The 22,153-nt window shown below is 39.7% G+C and overlaps 1 protein-coding gene across 2 annotated transcripts in view; it reads right to left on the bottom strand.

Annotated features, from left to right (window-relative positions):
* LOC122694885 (speckle type BTB/POZ protein) overlaps positions 1–21,852 on the bottom strand; it is an 83,311-nt gene extending 61,459 nt beyond the window's left edge. The window contains exon 1 of one of the 2 annotated variants that reach the window (XM_043904241.1): positions 21,672–21,852. The gene's annotated coding sequence lies outside the window, so the exon portion shown is untranslated. The remainder of the gene's footprint in view (positions 1–21,671) is intronic. The other variant, XM_043904240.1, reaches the window with a different exon arrangement.
* Between the last annotated feature and the right edge of the window lie 301 nt (positions 21,853–22,153).

Here is a 22,153-nt window from a genome sequence, read left to right as displayed (position 1 = left end):
TATATAAATACATCAGTTCAGTTCAGTCACTCAGTCTTGTTCGACTCTTTGTGACCCGATGGACTGCAGCGCACCAGGCCTCCCTGTCCATCACCAACTCCCGGAGTTTACTCAAACTCATCCATTGAGTCAGGGATGCCATCCAACCATCTCATCCTTTGTCCTCTCCTTCTCCTCCCGCCTTCAATCTTTCCCAGCATCAGGGTCTTTTCAAACGAGTCAGCTCTTTGCATCAACTGGCCAAAGGATTGGAGTTTCAGCTTCAACATCAGTCCTTCCAATGAATATTCAGGACTGATCTCCTTTAAGATGGACTAGTTGGATCTCCTTGCAGTCCAAGGGACTCTCAAGAGTCTTCTCCAACACCACAGTTCAAAAGCATCAATTCTTCGGTGCTCAGCTTTCTCTATAGTCCAACTCTCACATCCATACATGACTGCTGGAAAAACCATAGCTTTGACTAGATGGACCTTTGTTGGCAAAGTAATGTCTCCGCTTTTTAACATGCTGTCTTAGTTGGTCATAGCTTTTCTGCCAAGGAGCAAGTGTCTTTTAATTTCATGGCTGCAGTCACCATCTGCAGTGATTTTGGAGCCCAAGAAAATAAAGTCTGACACTGTTTCCCCATCTATTTGCCATGAAGTGATGGGACCGGATGCCTTGATCTTAGTTTTCTGAATGTTGAGCTTTAAGCCAGCTTTTTCACTCTCTTCTTTCACTTTCATCAAGAGGCTCTCTAGTTCTTCACTTTTTGCCATAAGGGTCGTGTCATCTGCGAATCTGAGGTTACTGATGTTTCTCCAGGCATTCTTGATTCCAGCTTGTGCTTCATCCACCCCAGCGCTTCTCATGATGTACTCTGCATACAAGTTAAATAAGCAGGGTGACAATATACAACCTTGACGTAGCCCTTTCCCTATTTGGAACCAGTCTGTTGTTCCATGGCCGGTTCTAACTGTTGCTTCCTGACCTGCATACAGATTTCTCAAGAGGCAGGTCAGGTGGTCTGGTATTCCCATCTCTTGAAGAATTTTCCACAGTTTGTTGTGATCCACATAGTCAAAGGCTTTGGCATAGTCAATAAAGCAGAAATAGATGTTTTTCTGGAACTCTCTTGCTTTTTCGGTGATCCAGCGGATGTTGGCAATTCGATATCTGGTTCCTCTGCCTTTTCTAAATCCAGCTTGAACATCTGGAAATTCATGGTTCATGTATTCTTGAAGCCTGGCTTGGAGAACTTTGAGCATTACTTTACTAGCATGTCAAATGAGTGCAGTTGTGCGGTAGTTTGAGCATTCTTTGGCATTGCCTTTCTTTGGGACTGGAATGAAAACTGACCTTTTCCAGTCCTGTGGCCACTGCTAAGTTTTCCAAATTTGCTGGCATGCTGAGTGCAGAACTTTTACAGCAGCATCTTTTAGGATTTGAAATAGCTCAACTGGAATTCTATCACCTCCACTAGCTTTGTTCGTAGTGATGCTTCCTAAGGTCCACTTTTCTTTGGACTCCAGGATGTCTGGCTCTAGGTGAGTGACCACACCATTGTGATTATCTGGGTCATGACGATCTTTTTTGTCCAGTTCTTCTGCGTATTCTTGCCACCTCTTCTTAATATCTTCTGCTTCTGTTAGGTCCTACCATTCCTGTCCTTTATTGAGCCCATCTTTGCATGCAATGTTCCCTTGGCATCTCTAATTTTCTTGAAGATATTTCTAGTCTTTCATATTCTTTTGTTTTCCTCTATTTCTTTGCACTGATCACTGAAGAAGGCTTTCTTATCTCTCCTTGCTATTCTTTTGAACTGTAAATACATAATTAAAAAAAAAAAAAAAAGGCATTCTGGTTTATCCCTCAGCCCAACGTCAGCTTGGCTAGCCACTTTTTTGTGAGACCAATCAACTTTGGTGCACCGAAAAAACAAGTGTACTTGAAAAACTAAGGAATGGATCCTAAATCCTGAAAACCCCACCAAGTTAACAGCATCCTGATAAGGCCTGTCAAAAGAGCTAGATAGTCAAACTTACAACCTTGGTTCCATCTAAAAGGCAACACTGGTCAGAAATGATTCAGTGAAAAGAATGTGATGCTATGCAGGAGATACTTAAAGTATACCACAAATTAGTTTTAACATGATTATATACTTTAAAGAGAAAATCTTAGCTTTAAGAAGCACTAGTCAGGGGCTTTCCTGGTGGTCTAGTGGTTAAGAATCTGCCTTGCAACATTGGGACATCAGTTCAATCCCTGGTCTGGGAAGATTCCACATGCTGCAGGGCAACTAGGCCCCTATGCCACAATGACTGAGCCTGTGCTCTGGAGCCCATATGCAGCAACCACTGAAGCCCTGAGCACCCTAGCGCCTGCACTCCGCAACAAAAGAAGTCACCACAATGAGAAGCCAATACGAACAGTAGCCCTGGCTCTTTGAAACGACAGAAAGTCTGCGCACAGCAACAAACACCCAGTGCAGCCAAAAAATTAAATAAAAATTTTTTATAACTACTAGTCAGTTCTCAATTATCTACACTAAAGGAGGTGAAAAGTGGTGTAAGTAAGTCAAAACAGACAGTAAAAGAAGAAATCCTTAACATTTCACTTTGGAATGTATTATGTACTTTTTCCTATAGATGTATAACCGAAATTGCATATGGGCTGGACTAATAATAAAGTGTATTTACACAGCTTGGCCATATATTAAAGACATCATGGAAGTGAATTCAGAAAGCCAGCATGAGATAAATTCCTATAGATAATTTACATGAGGATAATTTAAAACTATTATTGTGTAATAGTTCTTCTCAACCTCACAGCATCCTCTTGAGGCTCAATCTTAGGTCACTGATTCTTTCAAATGAAAATCTGTAATTGTCATTTAGAAATACAAGGTGAGAAAAATTGAGTTGCCAAAAGTGAATGAACCTAGACCTGGGGAGCCATGAGATAATCATGCAACTGAGAGGTTTTGCTCCCACAGATACGTAGGTGCATTATTGTGCCTACGGAGGTGGAAGAGGGTATCAACCTAATCGCAGGCCAATTTATTTCATAAAATCAAGGTATTCTTGAAAGTTTATGTAACAATTTCAAGTGCCAGAAAGGACTTCGGCAATCACCCTGTTTAAACCCTTTGATTTTACAGAAGAAACTGAGATACACAAAAGCTGCAACATGTCTGTCAAGCTATATAATAAAGTGAATATTTAAGTATCACTTTTTTATTGAGATATAACATATAACACTGTGTTAGTTTTAGCTGCACAACATAATGATTTGATATACACATATATAGTGAAATAATCACCACGATAAGTTTAGTTAATATCCATCATCACAGAGTCACACAATTGCGTGTGATAATAACTTTTAAGATCTACAGGAAGTTCATTATTTAAATAATTCACTTATATAAATAAATAACCTATATTTCTTGTAAAAAGAGACTTTTTTTTGCTTAAATTGGACCACATTATCTGCTTTATCTTAAAGTTCCCTACTGTACAACTTCAGATGTACCAAAAATAAAAGCAGTCCTCTGGAATAGAACGTTACTCCCATAAAGCCTCTCCACTACAGCACAGCAGGAACCCTCCTTTCCGATCAGTCTAACCACCTACTCTAGACTATTTGTCAGCTCATACACACGTTCCTCAAATTTGTTATTCCATTCTGAAGACTAGGAACGTTCTCCTACCTCGTATGTGAATACCACTCTTCTGGATACCAGGTCAGACTTCACCTTGCCTTGAAGTGTTTCCTAATCACTTCAGTTCACTCTGAATTCCCATCATATTAATTGTCACTTTCTTGGCAGTTAACAAATGTTACTTAGAATCCCTTACCTGATCATTAATATCGGATGCCCAGAACTGTATGTGTTTTTCCTTACCCTCAATTATCTTTTGGTATGTGTAGCGAGAACTTGGAACAGGCACATAAAAACTGAAACAAAAACAGTTGGCAAAAAGGTAAAATTGATTTTTTCCCCCTTTACTAAAATGTCCTTTAATGCTGTTTATTTTTTCAACCATTAAGATACTAAAAGAATAATTAGGGGAAATGGAATATTATATAACCTTCAACACAGCAATTCCACTTCCGCTCTAAGAGTCCATCCTAAGGAATCAATCTGATCAGTGTATAAAAAGATTCATCACAGCATAATTTATAAGCAAAAATTGGAGAAAAAAGAAGTTCATTAGTAGGGAATTCACCACATAAAATATGATGCACCCATATAACATTATTTTTATGTAGTTACTTTAAAAGCTTATTTTTAATTTTAAAGTTTTTTCTACTTTTCTCTCCACGATTTAATAATCAGAAAAAAGCAAAATCTTCTCACTCTGAAAAAAATAGAGGATAGATTTGAAATAACATACAACTCTTTATCACTTAAGAAGTAAAACACTAGCTTAGGAAGATAAATAGTCCCTAACAATGTATCAAAGTCAAAATATAATTATTTTCATAATCAACATGTTGCTTCTTCATGCCAGAAGTTTCTGAAATAATTACCCACAACTTTCTCTGAAGGAAGTGTTCACCTATTCAGAGGACATCTCTGTAAATGGTGACAGGGAAGCAATGAGTCATCAAGTCAAGTCAACAATGACCACCACTATCATCCCATCACCAGACCAAGGAGGCAGAGGGGAAATCCACTTATTTAGCACCTCTGATCAACAGATTTGAACACTGAAGTACACAAAGACCAAGACGGTATTCGGTTGTCTTTTGTTGACTGGACTTCAACTTCAAAGGCTCCCACAGCCATTCCATTTCAGGTCCTCATTTACACTCTCATCCATTAGCAAGGACCTCCTGGAATTGTTTCTACTTTCCAGATGCTACCTTCTGAATTTTTCTCTCTGAACTTCTATTCAGTTTACCAAGAGGAAGGGAAGACTCACGATGAGAAAGCAAGTACAAAAGCCCTGAAGGAGGATCTAGCTGGGCATGCTGGAGGAACAGAAGGAAAGCCTGTGCAGTTTGAACATGGTGCACAAAGGAAAACATCACAAAAAATAGACAGGGACCATATCACAGAGGGCCTAACAGGTCATAATAAAGACTTTGGATGTTGTATTTTCAAAATTTTTTACACTCCCATGGTGAACTAATTTTAAGTAAATAAAACACAGGTCTATGTTGCAAAGCTCACCTGCTCTTCCAACAGATTAAATTGCCTGCCTGCTAAGCAGCCTCTTAAATGTCAATACATGCAAAGCCAAACGCTTTATTTATATCTGCTAACAGACTGGGTTTCCCAGGTGGCTCAGTGGTAAAGAATCTGTCTGCCACGCAAGAGCCATAGGTTCGATCCCTGGGTCAGGAAGGTCCCCTGGAGAAGGAAACAGCAACCCGCTCCAGTATTCCTGCCTAGAAAATCCCATGGACAGAGGACCCTGGTGGGCTACACAACTTAGTGACTAGGCAACAACAAGAGACCATTACCCAGGCTTGACATCTCAAAGCTATTTTTCATTCCTTGTCTACTGTCCATCCCCACTACCTAGGGGCTTCACAGGTTTCCGAATCTCCGACCTACTTTTTCTTTTCTAGTCCCAATGCCACCGTCCTAGTTCACACTAGCATCATTTCTTGTTCAGATTACTGGAACAGGCTAACCACTTTCCAGACTTTCAGTTCCTTCCACATCAAATGTATCCTATATGATGTCATTTAGATACTTTTAAGACCATCAGCAAGCAGGTTATATACAATTTATTAACTGAAATCCTGACTTTACTTCAAGCTCCACTCACATTCCTGCCTCCTTAATATTTTATACTCAGCCTCATTCACATCTCAGATTTTAACAGGTCTAAAATTGAAGATCCTGACTTCTGATCTTCCTTCCAAACCCTCACCTGCTCCTCCCACTCCTATCTCCTGCTTCCATCTCTGTAAGTGGTACCTCTACCCACCCATGGACTTGAGACAGAAACCTGGAAATCATCCTTGACATTTTCTTCTCCCAAACCCCCACATTCACTCTAAAATTTGATAGATTCTCTGACCTACTTCTCAAAAACGTCTCTCCATCACCTCTGCCACTGAGTTCTACCTTCAAAGATTCTTATTTAGGTGTTATAAGGTGCAGCTGGGCTTCAGGAACTTCAAAAGCTCCCCAGGTGATTCTAACATGCAGTTAAGGACTCACCCACTGCTCTACAGGTCCCAGACTCCTACTAACCTCTCCAAGCTTATTTCTACCACTTTCTCCCTTGTTTACCTAACTCCAGCCACCCTGGCCTCCTTGCTCATTTCTTGCAAATGCCAGGCACATATATTCCTCCTGGCTTTTGCCCTTGCTACTCCCTCTGCCTGGAGCTTCTGGTTTACTCTTCCACTTTCTACTTTTACAGATATTACTCAAATATTACCTTTGTAGTGATTTAATGAGACATTCCTTGGCCATTCTATCTAAACTTGCAATACCCAACTCCAGCCAAACACTCAGTATCTCTTTCTCCAGCTTTATTTCTCTCCGTGGGACTTAACCACCTTCTAACATAACCATATATTTTATTTATCTTGTTTACTACCTGAATATGCACTTCATGAGAGCAGAGATTTTCATCTGTTTTGTTCCTTCACTATATCCCCAGCACCTAGAACATCATCTGGCACAAGGCAAGTACTCCATTAAAAATTTAACTCCTCAGCAAGGCCTTCCCAGATTCCTAAATTAAACTTAATTTCACCATTTGCCCCCCCCCCCGACGTAGTAATTTATTCCCTTCCTTCATAACAACATTTACGGTAATTTGTAATTATATTTTATTTGTTGAAGTTCCTTTCCTAGAGTGGAAATTCTCAAATATGGGTTTTCTGTTTGGTTCACCATTATATACAGCATTCCTCATGACTAAGTGGCACAGAGCAACTATTTAAAATTTTTTTGATGAATGAACTAACAAATGATTGAGGCCAAATAAATTTTCTGAAAGCACACTCTGATCATATTATTTTTTCAAAAAATGTCAAAGTCTCTCTATCACTTACCACATTAAACCCTAACTGCCTGGTCCTGGTAGACCTCCCAGATTCTGAGCCAATTTCCTTTCCTTCCTTATCTCCTAGTTTCCCATGTGTCTTTTCCTTCAGCTACACTACAGTGCTCATTATTTCCAGTACACACCCTATACTAACAACGCATCTCCCCACCTCCACATTTTTGCTCTTGACATTCCTTCTGCCTGAACTGACTTTTTATTTCTGCCTATTGAAATTCCAGCCTTCAAAATACCTACCCTTCAAAGCGCAGTTCAAATGCAACCTTTACAAAGACAGTCTTTCCACCCTAACTTTCCCAATTGAATGGTGTCTTCCTTTTGGTTTTTTTTGGCTGCACCACGCAGCCTGGGGGACCATAATTTCCTGGCCATGGATCAAACCCGTGCCCCTGTAGTGGAAGCACTAAGTCTGAACTACTGAACAGCCAGGGAAGCCCTCTTTCTCTTCTAAACACCAAAATACTGGGTTGACCAAAAAGGTCATTCAGGTTTTTCCATAACATCTTACAGAAAAACTTGAACGACTTTATACAGTACTTTATATAATACCACAACCCAATATATAATACTGGCTTAATTCCCCACTCATTTCAGAACATACCTTTTACCAAACCTTTTGTTTACAGTCACTCAATAGGTGTCTGCTGAAGTCAGCTAACACCACCAGTCCTGTCTCTGTCATAAAATATATTTAAATTTGGGGGGAGGGGTGTTTTCTTTCACAAGATTCTTAAATGACCAAAAGATTTAAAGCTGCAATAGCAGATTCCTAGCCTTAACCTTCCCTCCTATGCCTTTTCTGAAAAGGCAAGATCGTCCCAAAAGCAATTTTTGCAGCTCAGATTTTTTTTAATTTTTATTTAAATTTATTTATTTTTCACTGGAGCGTAATTACTTTACAATATCGTGCTGGTTTCTGTCACATATCAACACGAATCAGCCACAGAGTATACGGATGCCCCCTCCCTCTTAAACTTCCCTCCCACCCCACCCTACCCCTCTAGGTTGTCACACAGCACCAGATTTGGCAGCTCAGATATTTTATGTATTCAACTGCTTGAAAAAAAGTGTTAAGCTACACATGCTACTATGTGACTAAAGTCCATAAAGTGAAAAACTGAAAGTGAAAGTCACTCAGTTGTGTCTGACTCTTTGCGACCCCAGGGACTATACAGTCCATGGAATTCCCCAGGCCAGAATACCGGAGTGGGTAGCCTTTCCCTTCTCCAGGGGATCTTCCCAACCCAGGGATAGAACCCAGGTCTCCCTAATTGCAGGCAGATTCTTCACCAGCTGAGCCACAAGGGAAACTCTGTAAGCCATATTAAAATGGGTTACCCTACGATTATGACGTTTGAAGGACTAGCTGAAAATCTGAATGCCTTAAATTCTGCTGTTTGAAAACAATAATTACTAGGAAAGTATTTCTGTTCAATAAAAAATCTGAAACTTTTTATAATCTTTTAAGTATCCCATTACTTTGCCAACAAAGGTCCGTCTAGTCAAGGCTATGGTTTTTCCAGTGGTCATGTATGGATGTGAGAGTTGGAATGTAAAGAAAGCTGAGCACAGAAGAATTGATCTTTGAACTGTGGTGTTGGAGAAGACTCTTGAGAGTCCCCTGGACTGCAAGGAGATCCAACCAGTCCATCCTAAAGGAAATCAGTCCTGGATGTTCATTGGAAGGACTGATGTTGAAGCTGAAACTCCAATCCTTTGGCCAGTTGATGCAAAGAGCTGACTCGTTTGAAAAAACCCTGATGCTGGGAAAGATTGAAGACAGGAGAAGGGGACAACAGAGGATGAGATGGTTGGATGGCATCACCAACTCAATGAACATGAGTGTGAGCAAACTCCGGGAGTTGGTGATGGACAGGGAGGCCTGGCGTGCTGCAGTCCATGGGGTCACAAAGAGTCGGACAGGACTGAGCGACTGAACTGAACTGAAGTATCCCTTCATTTCTCCATCACATTAAATATTGTTGAGTAACAGCACTAGCAATCCAGTAAAATTCTACCATGAAACACTTGTTGTACCTCAAATAATAGATCTTTGTTACCTTACCCACTGTGGTTCCCAAAGTGTAGTTCATAAATCCTTGAAAGTCTCTTTCAGTGAGTTTGTTTAAACTATTTTCACAGTATTAAGAAAATTTTGCCTTTTTCATTGTCTTGGCATTTGCACAGGTATACAAAATCGATGCATTAGTATAAAGAAAGGTAATGGCGTCAAACTGTACTACAGTCATGCGTGTCTCTTACCATTATGGACTAGTATTCTTTTTAAAAAGTCAATTTCACTGAAATTATTCCTGAGGAAGCAGTATTAATTTTATCAAATCTGAGCCCTTGTATGGGTCTTTTAAATATTCTGCATGATGAAATGGGAAGTATGTAAATAGCACTTCTATAGGATACTCCAGTACATTGGCAGTCTCCAGAAAAACCTCTTGTACTCTTGATTTGTGAGCTAAACTAAGTGCTTTTTTCATGGAATACTACTTTTACTTGGAACAACGGGCAAACTGTGGTTATTCAGACATGAATATTTAGCAGACGTTTTCTTGAAAATGAAGTGATTCTGTCACTTCAAGGAAGACAACTGACAGTATTTGTAACTAATGGCAAAATCAAAGCTTTTAATCAAAAATTAAAATCTTGGAAATATTGTAGCTGCATAGCTTCCCAATACTTAAAATTTTTTTCTGATAGGAAGGAGAATGATATTAGTTAATGTGGTTTTTTTGGTATAATATTATAAAACGTGTCATTTGGAAGATGTTTAACTCAATGAACCAACATTTCCAAACAACCAGTGCACGGTATCATAAAACCAAGTATCAGTTAAAGATCTATTTAAAGTACAAGAAAGACCAATGAATTTTAATATACAACATGATTTCAGATTCCACACTGCAATGTAACTTATGAAGAAACTTCTGATTATCAAGTTTTGGTGTAGTATCAGAGAATATGCACAGCTGTCTGAAAATGCTGCTCCCTTTCCCAACTACAAGTACTTTAAGGACACATTTTCTTCATATATTTCAATCAAAACAATCTATCACATCAGGTTGAATATAGAAGCAGATATGATAGTCTAGCTGTCTTCTATTAAGCTGGATATTTAAGAGATTTGCAAAAATCTAAAAATACCACTTCTAATTTTTTAGTCTTTTTTTCAAAAAATATATTATTTGTGTTAATATGATATTTAAAGTAATTGATTATTTTTAAATGCTTTATGTTTTAATTTCTAATTTAGTAACTATGAATAGATATAAACTACACAAAGAAAAACTCAAAACTCAATTTTTAAGAGTGTAAAGAGTCCTAAGACCAAAAAGTTTTGAGAACCACTGCTTAAGAGAACTTGCCTCTGATTCCAGCCACCCTCAAAACTGCTTTTTGAATCCACAACCAGAGCGGAACCTGGGGCAGATATCTGTCCAGGCGAAGTCAAGCCTTAGACTGACGAAATCAAATGTTGCTCAGGAATCTGAATTAAGCTTCATGGATACTAAGGTCTGTATGTGGTGGAACACTAGACTCTATTAACTGCTAAAATATCTGAACTGTTTCAGTGCCAGCCCTTTCTGAAGCCCTGGTCAGCTTTTCCTTGGATTCTATAACAGCTATTTCCTTTTGATAAATAACTTTTATATGAGCTATTTTATTTTATTTTTTATATGAGCAATTTTAAGTAGGCTTATTTTCCTTATGATCAAGAAAATCTTAATACCACAGAACCTCAATGTCATTACAAAAACAGTTTAATTTGGGTCCTTATATGAGACAACAAATTATAACAAGGTTCTCCTCCATTTGAAGACAATATTCCTATATAAAAGTAAATATCACTCCAACAAAATTAAAAACTGAATGGAAATTATTGGTTCATTCAGAATAACAGACAAACTTAATAACCAGCTGTTACATAAGAGAGGTTTGATAATTTCCTTTCTCTTGGAAAAGACCCTTATATATCATGTCAATATAATTTAGACAGCCTATGGTGTCATTAAACCACACCAATCTGACAGGGTTTTTCACAGAGGTTGATGAACAGAAAAAGAACAAGGTCATGAGACCTGCCCTACAAGGCAGAACAACTATCATAAAGCTATGACAATGAAGACAGTGTAGTATCAGCACAAAATATGCAAACAGGCCAATGGTACAGAATATAGAGAACACAAACACAAACCCTCATATATTTGGAAACACGTTAAGTGGTATCATGGCATCCAGTCCCATCACTTCGTGGCATTACTAAGATCATGGTATCAGATTCTATCACTTCATGGTAAATAGACAGGGAAACAATGGAAACAGTGACAGACTTTATTTTCTTGGGCTCCAAAATCAATGCAGATGGTGACTGCAGCCAAGAAATTAAAAGACACTTGCTCCTTGGAAGAAAAGCTATGACCAACCTAGACAGCATATTAAAAAGCAGAGATGTTACTTTGCCAACAAAGGTCCGTCTAGTCAAAGCTATGGTTTTTCCAGTAGTCATGTATAGATGTGAGAGTTGGACTATAAAGAAAGCTGAGCACCAAATAATTGATCCTTTTGAACTATGATGTTGAAGAAGGCTCTTGAGAGTCCCTTGGACTGCAAGAAGATCCAGCCAGTCCATCCTAAAGGAAATCAGTCCTGAATATTCATTGGAAGGACTGATGCTCAAGCTGAAACTCCAATACTTTGGCCACCTGATGTGAAAAACTGACTCACTGGAAAAGACCCAGATGCTGGGAAATACTGAAGGCAGGAGAAGAGGATGACAGAGGATGAGACGGTTGGATGCCACCACGGACTCAATGGACATGAGTATGAGCAAGCTCCAGGAGTGATGGTGATGGATAGGAAAGCCTGGCATGCTACAGTCCACAAAGTCGCAAAGAGTCAGACATGACTGAACTAAACTGAACTGAAATGTTATCATAAAGTTGCAGTGGGCAAACATGACTATTCAACACATGATAGTGGTTTACCAGGTGATCCTTATGGAAAGAAAATTAACCCTATTTTGGGTTATCCTAATGAAAAAAATTAGATCTCTATGTAACACCAAACATCAAAATAAATTCTAGGTGGATTAAAAACCTAAATGTGAAAAGTGTGACTTTAAAACTTGTAGAAGAAAACACAGGATGTAACTACTACCTCACAAAAAACATACAGCATAAAAGAAAAAAAAATCTTTAAAGTTTAAACTTAGTTTCAAAAAAAGATAAAGCTAAAAAACACATTAAAACATACCCATTAGGATGGTTACTATTTTTTTTTTTTTTAAAAAAGTATAGGGATAACAAGTATTGCCAAAGACTCACATTAAACTGTGTGGAGGTTCCTCAAAAAACATAAAAATAGAATCAACATATGATTCAGCAATTCCACTTCTGGGTATAAACCCAAAAGAATTGAAACCAGAGTCTCAGATATTTGTCCACCTATGTTCAGAGCAGCATTATTCATAAGAGCAAAAGGTGGCAGCAACCCAAGTATCCATTGGTGGATGAATGGATAAACAAAATGTAATTATATACAAACAAGGGAGTATTATGCAGTCTCTGAAAGGAAGGAAATTCTGACACATGCTACAGCATGGATGAACCTCATGGATATCATGTTAGGTGAAATAAGCCAGATATAAAAGGACAAGTACTACATGATTCCACTCATATGAAGTATCTAAAGTAGTCAAAATCATAGAAACAGCAAGTAGTACCTGTTTTAAATACCAATAAAAGGACTATGTAAATCTCAAATCAAGGTGAATGATTGCACATATATCTCTTTTTCCTTACAAATAAACAGATTGCTAGGAGGAATTAGAGGCCTTCAGAGAACTACTGCAAGCTCTTCTTTGATATAGCTGGTGACTCAGTCTGAAGATTTATGCCAACAGCTTCTTAGAAAGCAACACTAAAGAATAAAGGTCTTTGAGAACTGCCCTCGTGGTCCACTGGTTAAGACTTCATGATTCCACTATAAGGGGTGCAGGTCTGATCCCTGGTTGGGAAACTAAGATCCCATATACCGCACGGCACAGTAAAAAAAAAAAATTTTTAATTGTTAAAAAAAAAAAAAAAAGAATAAAGGTCTTCACAGTCAAGTAAGGGTTACTGTCCAAATATATAATTCCCATTTTGAGGTCTGCATCCAGCATTCCCAAAGCTGCATGACCAACTCTGCCACACACAGCAACTGTACAACTCCTGCCAATTCTACTAAAACATGACCATAGTTGCAATAATGAAGGCCCGAGTGTTTCCTAAAGAGGCTAAGCTTCAAAATCTTTTTAAAACTATAACAGAAGCTTGTCAAAAACAAAAGTAAAGGAAGCTACTGGAATGATTCACCATAACTGAAAACAAACACAAGAAACAGGTGTGCTTCCCTGAATACACAACCAAAATTTAATATGGAGCCAGTACTGTTATGAAACCAGGTTGAGAATAAGCTTATAAAATCTGAAAGTAAATATGACAAGATGGCAAAAAGAAAACTGAATTTCAGATAAATATCAGAATACTGTTATTGTCAGGCTTTGAGTAACCTGAAATCAGTAAGTTACTCAAAATATCACTAAAAGGTTCAGAGTCTTATAAATCATTTTCTGCTAAGGCAGGAACATTTCATGCAAAGATGGGAACAATAAAGGACAGAAATGGTATGGACCTAACAGAAGCAGAAATTAAGAAGAGGTGGCAAGAATACATAGAAGAACTATACAAAGAAGATCTTCAAGACCCAGATAATCGTGACGGTGTGATCACCAACCTAGAGCCAGACATTCTGGAATGCAAAGTCAAGTGGGTCTTAGGAAGCATCACTACGAACAAAGCTAGTGGAGGTGATGGAATTCCAGTTGAGCTATTTCAAATCCTGAAAGATGATGCTGTAAAAGTGCTGCACTTAGTATGCCAGCAAATTTGGAAAACTCAGCAGTGGCCACAGGACTGGAAAAGGTCAGTTTCATTCCAATCCCAAAGAAAGGCAATGCCAAAGAATGCTCAAACTACCGCACAACTGCACTCATTTGACATGCTAGTAAAGTAATGCTCAAAGTTCTCCAAGCCAGGCTTCAAGAATACATGAACCATGAATTTCCAGATGTTCAAGCTGGATTTAGAAAAGGCAGAGGAACCAGATATTGAATTGCCAACATCCTCTGGATCATCGAAAAAGCAAGAGAGTTCCAGAAAAATATCTACTTCTGCTTTATTGACTATGCCAAAGTCTTTGACTGTGTGGATCACAATAAACTGTGGAAAATTCTTCAAGAGATGGGAATACCAGACCACCTGACCTGCCTCTTGAGAAATCTGTATGCAGGTCAGGAAGCAACAGTTAGAACTGGCCACAGAACAACAGACTGGTTTCAAATAGGGAAAGGACTACGTCAAGGCTGTATATTGTCACCCTGCTTATTTAACTTATATGCAGAGTACATCATGAGAAGCGCTGGGGTGGATGAAGCACAAGCTGGAATCAAGATTGCCTGCAGAAATATCAATAACCTCAGATATGCAGATGACACGACCCTTATGGCAAAAAGCAAAGAAGAACTAAAGGGCCTCTTGATGAAAGTGAAAGAAGAGAGTGAAAAAGCTGGCTTAAAGCTCAACATTCAGAAAACTAAGATCAAGGCATCTGGTCCCATCACTTCATGGCAAATAGATGGGGAAACAGGGCAAACAGTGACAGGCTTTATTTTCTTGGGGTCCAAAATCACCACAGATGGTGACTGCAGCCATGAAATTAAAAGATGCTTGCTCCCTGAAAGAAAAGTTATGACCAACCTAGACTGCGTATTAAAAATCAGAGATGTTACTTTGCCAACAAAGGTCCGTCTAGTCAAAGCTATAGCTTTTCCAGTAGTCAAGTATGGATGTGAGTTGGACTATAAAGAAAGCTGAGTAATGAAGAATTGATGCTTTTGAACTGTGGTGTTGGAGAAGACTCTTGAGAGTCCCTTGGACTGCAAAGAGATCCAACTAGTCCATCCTAAAGGAAATCAGTCCTGAATATTCATTGGAAGGACTGATGCTGAAGCTGAAACTCCAATGCTTTGGCCACCTGATGTGAAGAACCGACTCATTGGAAAAGACCTTGATGCTGGGAAAGATTGAAGGCAGGAGGAGAAGGGGATGAGAGAAGATGACATGGTTGGATGGCATCACCGACTCAATGGACTTGAGTGTGAGCAAACTCCGGGAGTTGGTGATGGACAGGGAGGCCTGGTGTTCTGCAGTCCCTGGGGTCGAAAAGAGTCGGACACAACCGAGCCACTGAACTGACTGCTGAGCAATTAGTTTAGACCCTAAAACAGGTTTAGAATATAGCTCCATTGTATCTTTCCCTTGTATTAACTTTTATTAGTGTGATGGGTTTTCAGGAAACACTGAAGATGCATCAACATTTCTGAGTCCACAGCACACAATAGAAATCCACAGGATTTAGTCCTGTTCCAGACCCTATGTTAAGACAGCTAGATATTAGAGCTCATGGCCTATCTGAAAATTTTCCTTAATTATGAATAATTTGTCACTTTTTCATGATGAAATCTAGTGATAATGAAAAATATATGTTATAAGAGCATAATCTTACATAACACTCCAACTGTGTTGGAGAAACACTTGTAAATAAGGAAAAGGGCGGAAAGACAAACACACTTACACGTGTACACACAAAAGTACATAATGCTCAAAACCCCACATCTTGAAAATATTATATACAAACTATCAGTTTATAAATTTCATCTTGTATACCCTTCATCTCAGAAAAAAAGCAAGCTTACTAATGAGAAAAGAAATTCCCCAGTCTCTTCCATGCTGTGCTGTGCTTAGTCACTCAGTCATGTCTGACTCTTTGCGACCCAATGGACTGTAGCCCGCCAGGCACCTCTGTCCATGGGAATTCTCCAGGCAAGAATACTGGGAGTGGGTAGCCATGCTCTCCTCCTGGGGATCTTCCTAACCCAGGGATTGAACCTAGGTCTCCCGAATTGCAGGTGGATTCTTTTACTGTCTGAGCCACCACGGAAGTCCAGTCTCTTCTATAGCTAACCTCATATTAATGATGTGGGGTTGGGAAGCAATGCTCTCTTGAGAGATACTAGCTATTTTTCACAAAGACTATTCAAGATAAGAAATCTGTGAGGTCTAAGATTCAGAATCCAACAATGCCAGTGACACAGAAATGAATCAAACACTAGGTGCACTGTGTTAAAAGGCACCTTTGGCTGTTAGAATTTGGGGCCAGAAGCTCCATATGGAGATGAACAACACAGTTTATTAAAACGGAAGGAAGTGTAATATAGATATATAAGCATACAGAGGTGAGGTGAGGGGACATCTGAGACAAGAAAGATACAGTGATCCAGGGACTTCCTCTACTAGAAGCTCATACACCAAGTGTAAAAGGCTCCCAAAGGTCAAATATGGGACATTTTGAGCATCAAAAAAAAAAGTCTGTAATTACTGGTAAAACACAGAGTAAATTAAAATCCATGAGTTTATAAAGATACCAAAACAGAGCAAAAAAAAAAAAAAAATTCATTTGCTATCATTAGAGGTACACCAACTTCTTACTCAGAAAACTGCTAAAGGATTCTGAGTAAATTAAGAATTTACCTGAACTTTTGGGAAGAAATTATAATCTATTCCTAACTGATGAGAGATATCTTTACAGATGATGGAAGGCTAATCAATGTAAAAGGAATGCCAGAATTAGAAAATTATCATTTTGTAATAACCAAAGAAATAGTTGATTCAGGCAAAGATCGTTTAGGTTTAATAGGTGATAAAATAGGTGATAAAGGTTGCTGAAGAAGCTTAAGAGTATTGTGTCAAAGTGTTACTACTCTACAGATTACCTGCTAATTACAAAGTCTTTACAATGGAGAGATCTGGTATTTATCATCTTGAACAAACAAATCCATCACCATTAACAGTCAGATATTATGACATGATGTTTCTCTTATTGTGATGTGACATGAGGTACAGAGCATGACCTATGAAGTATTATTACCAAAAATGTTTAACTGAATCTAACCAAGACCTCACTGACAGTTTGTAAGGAAATATAGGGATAAAGGAACAAATTAAATGAAACTGAAAGGAAACTCCAGTTTCTCAGAAAACTCCAGAAGTGATATATTATACAAGACAAATGGCCTGGTCTCTTCAAAAAGGCAATACTGCCTCGCTCCTAAATAAAGTGTTCTAGATTTAAAAAGAGACTAAGGAAAACATTTTTGGAGAAAAAATACCAATAGCTAACAAGGGTTGTGTTGGAGACAACTGGGAAAACCTGAACATGAACTAGATATTAGATGGTACTGGGAAAGTATTGTTAATTGCCTCCACTGTGACAATGTATTGTAAGATCAATGAACTAAAACAATGTCTATTTTAAAAAGATGTACTAAAGTATTTGAAGTATTAACATGTCATGACGTCTACAATGTAAAGATTTATATATTATATATAAACACATATGCACATATAAAGTGGCTTCCCCAGTGGCTCAGCAATAAAGAATCTGCCAGCAATGCAGGAGACCTGGGTTTGTTCCCTGAGTTGGGAAGATCCCCTGAAGGAGGGCAAAGCAACCCACTCCATTATTCTTGCCTGGAGAATCCCATGGACAGAGAAGTCTGGTGGGCCACAGTCCACAGGGCCACAGAGAGTCGGACACAACCAAAGTGACTGAGTACGCACGAGTGCACATATATAGATAAAACAAATACAGTAAAACATGAAAAACTGTTGGAATCTAGGGAGTAATTGGTATAAAGATGACAACCGTACTATTCTTTCAATTTTTCGGTATGTTTACAACTTTGTACCTAGACAGCTCAAAATGCACTTCCTTTCCTCCAGGAAGGCCTCCCAAATGAATTCTCCTCTATTTTCTCACAATTCATAGTGAAGCACACATTCTGCAACTATCATTAAGAGTACTAGTAGCAATATTCCGTGCAGGCACTCAGAAAAGCATCTTAAATAACTGGGCTAGTCTTTTAACTTCTCAACAGAGTAGCAGTTCACTTGTATCAAGAATCTTGAGTCACAGCTCTCAACGGGAGATCATCAAACATCACTTATGGGCTTACAGAATTTCCCATAGAGAAACATCAGCAAGAGTGATAGGGAGAAATTAGAATATAGGTTCCACATGTCTTCCTAGCATTGCTTTTAAGAAGCCATGTTATCCAGGCATATGACTTTATTTTCATGAGATTATTCTTCAATCCAACAATATCTTTCACCACCACCCCTGGTCTGCAAAACAGTATTATGCAAAATACTGTCTGATAAACAGTATTTATCCACAACTCCTAGAGATAATGAAGCTTAACAAGTTACATAATGAACTTTAAAATCTTACACAAAAGAGCACACAAAGTTTTATTGTTTTTGTAATTGTTTTGTTTTTTTGGCTGAATTGTGGGGCATGCAGGATCTTACTTCCCTGACCAGGGATCAAACCCATGCCCACTGTATTGGAAGCATGGATTTTCCACATTGGACTGCAGGGAAGTCTCCTGCAGGAAGATTTAAAAAATCACATAGTACAGTGTTGGTGAGGAAAGAGCCAGACTCACACTGCTGGCAGGAATATAAATTAATACAACTTTTATGAAAAGCAATTTAGCAATATTTAACAACATTAAAAATCCATATAGCTTTCCACCAGGAATTAATCCAACAGACACCGATGTACATAAAAAGTACATAGGAGGAATTAATTGTAGCACTGGAAACAACCTAACTATCCAATAAGCTGGCTGGATAATGGCACATCTATACCGTGGAATATCTGCCAGCTTTCAAAAAGGAAGAGGTACTCTACGTACTGTATGAAATGACAGCCAAGACATACTAAGTGACAAAAGCAAAGTGCAGAATAGTAGGTATAGAATCTTACCGTTTGTATAAACAAGAAATAAAAACAAAAACACCAAAGAATATAGAGTTGTATATGCATGTAAAAGCCTTATCTATGGAAATGTAAACAAGGTACAGATAACAATTTCCTTTGAGCGAGGTATCTAGAAGGATGAAAGAAGGACAGAAGGGGAAAGGAAGACACACTCTATGTAGTTTCCAATTTTTATATCATATGTGTGTACATGTGTTACCAATTTAAAAATTTTTTTAAACAAGGCTCTACACCAATTTAGGGCTTCCCAGGTGGCGCTAGTGGTAAAGAATTCATCTACCAACGCAGAAGACATAACAGATGCTGGTTCAATCCCCGGGTCAGGAAGATCCCCTGGAGTAGAAAACTGCAACATGCTCCAGTATTCTTACCTGGAAAATTCCATGGACAGAGGAGCTACAGTTTATGGGGCGGCAAAGAGTTAGACAGAACTGAGTGACTGAACACACTGCACCAATCTGAATTATTTAATTAATACTTATCTTAACCTAAAAGCATTTCATGTCTTCACACTATACAACTTTTTTATGAGACTTCAGTAAATTCAACCAGATAAAAACAAAGCACCCTATATGACAGAAGTCTACTGAGAAGAAAAATGGACATTTATTACCTCCATTTTACTTCCAAATTTTACCAGACTAGGGGACTTCCCTGGTGGTCCAGCGGTTAACGGCTGTGCTTCCACTGCAGGTGGCCCGGGGTTCAATCCCTGCTCAGGGAACTAAGATCCCGCATGCTGCATGCATGGCCAAAAATTTTTAAAAATTAAAGAAATTTAAAAGATTTTACCAAACTACCTGGCAGAAGTCTGGACACAGGCAACATTAAACATCTCCAAGCACTAAACTAACCACCATGAAGAGCTCTAAAAGGATAAGTCCCAAAGTATCAAATGGACATCAACCACCCTCAGCCTAAGCATGAGGTGGTCACAATAACTTAAACTTCTCAGCCTTCACACAAGAAAAAAGATGAATTCCAGCTCTTTCAAAGGATGCAAGAAGATATATGCCCCCCAAATTCTTGTGCTTCCTGTGTCATTGCTTAGCTCCAGCTGTAACCATGACAACAGAAAACAGCATAAAAGACAGCTGAACCATGCAAAGGCCAGAGTAAAATGAGGAAGTAAAAAATATATATATATACTTTAAAGCCCAAGAACATAAGGCCCTAGAGTTAAGAATGACAGCCCGTTCTCCCCAAAAAAGCCTTGAGAGATGAGTATCAAAGAAAGAACACAAAGGAAAGAAAAGAGAAAATAAGGCTTCCTAATAATATGTCCCATTCCTAAGTTATCCAGACAGGAAGCAAGGTTGGCATAGACAACTAAAAGAACACAGAAAATGTGCACCACCAGCACCCCCCCAACAATTTAACTATTCATTTCAATGCTATTCAGCAAAACTTAACCTTTTGTTTGTAAGAGTTTATCATCTCTTCACCCTGTTCTGATGGCAGCAAGTATTCAAGAGTGGCAACACAGGAGCAAATTAAGGGACCATGTATAATCTGCCAACTGAAAACACAGGTTCTAGATCACTGAGATATTACCGCACCTTAAAGTTCATTTTTAAAATTGCTCTTTGTTATTTGCAAATGTGAAAGAAACACCATTCTTCTACTTAAAACTTCCACTGGCTAAGTTATTGTTCACCAGTAGTTTCAGATTGCTTTTTTCATGTGCTATTCAAAACATCAATAATGTACAGCTAAAAACGAAAGCACTAAAGAAGATGTTTTACCAAAAAAGAGGCAAATAGGTCACACCGAGGAGGGCTAGAGATCAGAGAACACAGATGTCTTGATTTACAGTTACTACTCTAAGCCTGATACTCTTTGCTCTTTACTTTATCTGGTTCTGTGAGAATAATAAATAATTTTACTAAAAGGAATCCCCCCTTACTTTCTTTATTATGGCCCTAGTCCTCCTTAGAAAGGCCAGCAAAATCCCTTGCCAGAACAATTGCCACCTACTCCTAAATTTAGAGGAGGTTTGCACTAGCGATACAACATGACGATGGAAGAATCCGAGAAAAGAAAAGTAATACTAGAACTATAAGTTCCAATGACAGTTTCCAAAGAAGGGTCAGCGTGGGGAATGCTGGCTCTCGGAGGCGTTTGTAGCCTGGGAGTCCCTATGACAACACAAGACGCGAACGGTGCTTTGTCATAAATTCCCTCAAATAATTTAAATGCTCCCTTTTGGAGAGAAGCAACAGGCCCACTATCTGGCACCAAGTCTAGCCCACTGCCTGGGAAGAAGGCGGGCGCGCGGTCAAGTGGCTTTTTATCCCGCAGGTCCCTGCAACACAGCGATGCGCATGCGCCCCGAGGGCAGCGACCAAGCACCCCTAGCTCGTTCACACTCGAGCATGCGCAGTCGCCCATCTCGCCGCAGGCGACAGCTCACTATTTGGCAAGGGGGATGGGACTGGGAAAATTATGGGGGGGCGGGGGGGCCGAAGGCAGGGGGCGCGTTTGTGTCTCCTGAATGCTTGGGATTAGGAGAAGGCACGACTGCTGGCATTCGCGGGCCATAATCCGGGATGTGGGAAATGGGGCAGAAAAGAGACTATGTGCGGCGCGGGGTGGTGGGGGGGAGAGTGGGGGGTCAGTCACCTCTTAAGGGAGACACCCCCCCCCCAATCAGACAGGACAACCCTTTCCCTCGACTCTCCTCCCCCCACTCACCTGAGAGCGGCGGCGACAGCTGCTGGTCCCCGTCCCCCTGCACTCGCTTCATACTGTCCGCAACATCCGGGACCTGCGGGACCGCCGATACACAAATACACACACACTCGGAGCGCGCACACTCACACACACACACACACACCGAAACACACCGGCCGGGGCGTCATGGCGTCAGCACGTCGACGCAGCGAGCGCGTACCCGCCGGGCCCCACCCCGCGCGGCCTCCGCCCCCTCTACTCCGCTCCCCTCCCCTTTTTAGGTTCTCCAGCTCCTCCTCCCTCTGCCTCAAGACTCCGCCTACCTTCCCTAGTGCGCATGCGTCCCGGGTGTCGCCGGGGCCCGAAGATTTGAAGGGAAGGAGGGGCTTGAGAAAAAAGAGGCGGGAACTCGCAGAGGGTCGCGTGTAGGGCGCGGCAGGCTGCGCAGAGGTGCGAGGACGAAACAGCGGCTCACCAAGATTGGGAGTTGGGGTGAGCGTAAC

This window comes from Cervus elaphus, chromosome 5 (assembly GCF_910594005.1).
Source record: "Cervus elaphus chromosome 5, mCerEla1.1, whole genome shotgun sequence".
NCBI lineage: Eukaryota > Metazoa > Chordata > Mammalia > Artiodactyla > Cervidae > Cervus > Cervus elaphus.
Note: the sequence above shows the minus strand (reverse complement) of the source record. Positions and strands in the feature narration are given on the sequence as shown.